This window comes from Miscanthus floridulus, chromosome 2 (assembly GCF_019320115.1).
Source record: "Miscanthus floridulus cultivar M001 chromosome 2, ASM1932011v1, whole genome shotgun sequence".
Classification (NCBI taxonomy): Eukaryota; Viridiplantae; Streptophyta; class Magnoliopsida; order Poales; family Poaceae; genus Miscanthus; species Miscanthus floridulus.
The window spans coordinates 27508506-27513237 of NC_089581.1; the positions used below are offsets into that span (position 1 = coordinate 27508506).

General features: G+C 51.6%; 1 pseudogene; it reads left to right on the top strand.

Annotated features, from left to right (window-relative positions):
* The first annotated feature begins 2064 nt into the window (after positions 1–2064).
* Positions 2065–3936, top strand: LOC136538293 (UDP-glycosyltransferase 92A1-like; annotated as a pseudogene).
* The last annotated feature ends 796 nt before the right edge of the window (positions 3937–4732 follow it).

The following is a 4732-nucleotide window of genomic DNA, read 5'->3' on the forward strand; positions in this document are numbered from 1 at the left end:
CCCTAATTCACCCACGTGCACCCCCGATGGCTCAGTGCACGGCGACGCGGTGGACGGCGACACATCACGACTGCGCTGACCACCAGAGGCTCGCGCTGGCCCATTGGTCGGGCCGACCTTTGACTACGGTCCAACCGCCTACACCAAGTAGCAACACGAGGTGGCTGGACGCGCTGGAGCGAGCTGCAGTGACACATGGCCGTCCGCGACAGTGGCACGGCTGCCCAGGTGAACCAGAGCACCTAAGAACCTAACTGGCTAGCGAGGGAGCATCAGTAAACTACCGTGGACCTAAGCAAGGTGACGGTTGGGGTGGAGAATGTCGGAGGAGGTGTGGTCACGTGCGGCCGAGTCGTGCGGCGGCGTACCACGGTGGCGCGGTCGCGTCAGCGATGATGGGGAGGCGGCAGCGGTTCCACTGGCGTGCGAAACGTGGAGAGGGAGGCAAGGCGAAGCTAGTGGTGCAGTTGAATTGGCTCGAGAGGGACGGTAAGAGGGCTACCCTCATCCATGGTCGGACGCGGCCTTATTGGCAGGACGACGGGAAAAGCACTAAATTGGAGCTTGGTAGTGCCTTCTTCATGGCTGGGTGGGGTCGGCGATGCGGCAGCGCGGCGAGGCAGGCTGTAGCGTCGCTCGGCTGTGCGAGCAGCAGCAGCAGCTCCACGCGGCAGAGCCAGTGGCGGCCAAGCCATGGCAGTCGCTCACCCGGTGAACTAGCCCGAAATCACGTCTTGCACGAATTTTAAAGCGCCTATAAAAACTAAACGGTTGCTCTGAAACCTAAACCATCTTCACCATGCTACAAAGGGTATATGAGGCTACTAACCCGAGCTAAAACATGACACCACCTCCTAACTTGATTTCACAAAATAAATCGCCAAACATTGCATTGTCTTGATGTCAACATACTTGAAAATATTCTAATTTTTTTAGCTGAACTTGATTTCAAATTGTATTTCTAGGCTATTAGAAATATTGGCTAGCACTGTTATTTTTCCACGGCAAGTATTTCATTGTCATCTACAAAGCTCATATTCCAAACTTTATTTAGCGCCACATATATGTTATATAGCATTTTTGTTCAATAAAAAAAATTTTAAACCCTACTTGATACATATGAGTTATGGAATAGCTTATCATTTAATATTTTTATTGATCATCTGAAGTTACAAAAATGTTATCTACACATTCCATCACATGCCCTATTCGCTTGTCTTATAATCCGTACTTTTTAGTTTATTTTTTCAGCTGAAACAGTGCTTTTCTCTCATAACAAATCAACTGAAACAGTGTTTCGGCTTGTTTTTTCAGCGAAGCGAATGGGGTCACATATATTATCACATAACATGATGCTCATGACATAATTTAATAGTCTATTTAGGACGTAACACCGAGAGTGTTACATAGTCCTATTAATTGAATAAAAGCGACACCTTCTTTTCTACTCTCTATCCCGAAATAAGTACACCTATCACCTATTGAGAAGTTAAACCTTTTAATTTTAATAAACAACTATATATACAAAAGTACTAATGTATATGATTGTAATAAGCATCATTGTATTGATAGGAGAATATATTTTATACTTCATCCGTTCCAAATTATAAGCCGCTTTGACTTTTTTTGATGTATTTATTTTGCTATGCATCTAGACATATTATTATATCTAGATGTATAGTAAAATTGATATATGAAAAAAGTCAAAGTGATTTATAATTTTTAGAACGGAGGGAGTAATAAATTTATTTAGAAATACTGATGTGGACACTGTATTTTACTCCCTCCGTTCTAAATTATAAGTCACTTTAATTTTTTTGTTTCATTCATTTGCTATGTATTTCGATATATTATTATTATATATATATATAGTAAAATAGAGATAAAAAAAATCAAAGTGAGTTATAATTTACGAGGGTGGAGTACTCGTTAAATTTGAAGGTGTTTGACCTATAGAGACAAGCAATAAAGTTAAAGCTTGCACACATGAGTACATGAGATGACCATCCACGTCCCTCGGCGTGGATAAAATGGGGCAAACTCTGCTCCCTGGCGTTCGTCCCGTCCAATCAGTGGAAGGATAGCTACCTCAGCTCAGTGGCCTCGTCCGCATTCCATTCATGGCGACCACAACAACCAAACACGTCGTTCTCTTCCCCTTCCCTGGTCAGGGCCACCACGCCAGCTTCCTCGCCATCGCCCGCCTCCTCGCCCGTGAGCTCCCGGACGCCGCCATCACGCTCGTCTCCACTCCACGCAACGTCGCCGCCCTGCGCTCCTCCTCGTCGGCCACCACTATCTCTATCGGCTTCCACGCTCTGCCGTTCGTCCCGGCCGACCACGGCCTGCCCGTCGGCTGCGAGTCAACCAGCTCCCTCCCGGTGCCATCGTTCGTCACGCTCTTCGAGGCCCTCGAGTCCCTGGAGCCCGCCTTCGACGACTACGTGTCGGGCCTCCGCGGACAGAGCGGCGGCGAGGCGGACATCTGCATCGTCGCCGACGTGTTCGTCGCGTGGACGGTGGGCGTCGCGCGGCGGCACGGGTGCGCGCACGCGGTCTTCGTCTCCTGCGGCGCGTTCGGGACGGCCATCTTTCACGCCCTGTGGAACCACATGCCGGCGCTGCCTTTCGGCTCCGAGGTTTGCTCCGCCTGCCAGAGTACCCGGACGTGGTGCTCCACCGGTCGCAGCTGTCGCCCGTCTTCCTCCTCCACGCCGAGTTGAGCGACCGGTGGACGGCGTTCTACCAGCGGGCCATACGGCACGGGTGTCGCACGGACGCGGTGCTCGCCAACACCGTGGAGGAGTTCGAGAGCACGGGGCTGACAATGATGCGCCGTGCTGCCGGCAAGGTTCCGGTCAGGCCCATCGGCCCTCTCGTCCGGCCCATCGGCCCTCTCGTCCGCTGCGGCAACGACTCAAGCATGGACGAGACCGACGGCGGCGGCGTTCTCCGGTGGCTGGACACGCATCCTCAGTCGTCCGTCTTGTACATTTCTTTCGGGTCACAGAACACCATACAAGCCAAGCAGATGACGGAGCTCGCCGCAGCGCTGGAAACCACTGGCCGGCCGTTCGTCTGGGCGATCCGGCCGCCCGTGGGGTTCGACGTCGCCGGCGCGTTCCGCGACGAGTGGCTACCCGAGGGGTTCGAGGCGCGGGCGCGCGCCGAGAACAGAGGCCTCGTCGTGCGCGGGTGGGCGCCGCAGGTGCGGATCCTGGCGCACGCCGCCACGGGCGCGTTCCTCAGCCACTGCGGGTGGAACTCGGTACTGGAGAGCCTGACGCACGGCGTGCCCATCCTCGGGTGGCCCATAGCTGCGGAGCAGTTCTACAACGCGCGGATGCTGGCGGAGGAGTGGGGGGTGTGCGCGGAGGTGGCGCGCGGGAACCTGGAGAGCTCGGCCGTGGAGAGGTCCAAGGTGGCCGAGGCCGTGGAGACGGTGATGGCGGACACCGTGGCGTCGGCGGCCATGCGGCGGCGGGTCAAGGAGGTCCAGGAGGTGTTGACGAGTGCCTGGCGGCAGGACGAGGGATCGTCTACGACGGCGCTGCACCAGTTCTTAAGAGCCATGAACCTGCAATGAAACAGAAACAGAGCGATGCCATTGCCATCCCGTGTCAAGTTTGTAACTTTGTATTGGTGAGCGCCTGAGCGCCATGCCCGCGCCTTTTTTCATTTTCCACTCACCACTTCACCAGGCCGTCGTGGACGCGGGCGAGGTGTCAACAAGCGAGGCCGTGGCGTGGCAAGGCGGCAGGGCGACGGAGACACGCGGCGGCTTCATCGGCTTGGCTCTGACGCCGGTCAGGGCGGCGAGCACGCCATCGACATCCGCCGAGTTCAGAGCTCGAGACCGAGCTAGTTCTGACTTTCTATTTTCTCAAGATTTTTAGTAGAAGGCTAGAAGCTTCGTGGTCGGTTTTAAGGTTTTTAATAAACATGCTCGAGCTTATTTCGAACTATTTTTCAGCTATAAAATAGTGTTTTCTTTCTACACCATTTCAGTATAAGCATCGACATAAGTCAAATTTCAGCATCAGCGACCAGTGCGAAAAGTTTAAGTTAAGCTATGGTTGGAGAGATTTAGGAGCTCAAAGGCAGTTTTTCAACTTTGCCCGAGTTTTTCAGTGGGGTTCAAAGGTCCCAGTTTTTCAACTTTGCCCGAGTTTGAACTCATATTAGAATGGGCAAACTTGTTTACATTTCGACAAGAACATTGTGCATCATTCCCAGTTCAACTATTTGGTGACCTAAGCCAAAACAAAGTTTGGTTATAGCACTGCAACCTTGATTACTAAATTTTGGTAATTGAATAGGAAAAATAAATAAACAGTTAAGCGGCCGTAAACCAATAAGCTGATATCTTACATTTCATGCACATGGAACTTTTGCAAGTTAGACCTCCCACCTAAGTATTTTGCATATATACTTTTACTAAAAGTTAATTAAACATATTTTGAGGGCTATTTGATAAGTAGGCCAGGGCCTCATATATATTGTGTGAGGATACAATCTCTCTCCACGAGGGCCCCTATCCGGACCCTATCCTGTATTTTAAGTGCTAAACACACTTGGAGAGAGTAGCCGTAAGCGTGAGCCTAGGAGAAAAAGAGTCATCGCCGACGCTAGAGGGGAGAGAGGAGATGTGCGACCGCCGTTAGACTACAACAAAGTGGCAGCCCATGATCCAAGGGTGAGGGAGAGGGTGGGGGTCACTCATTTATAATGT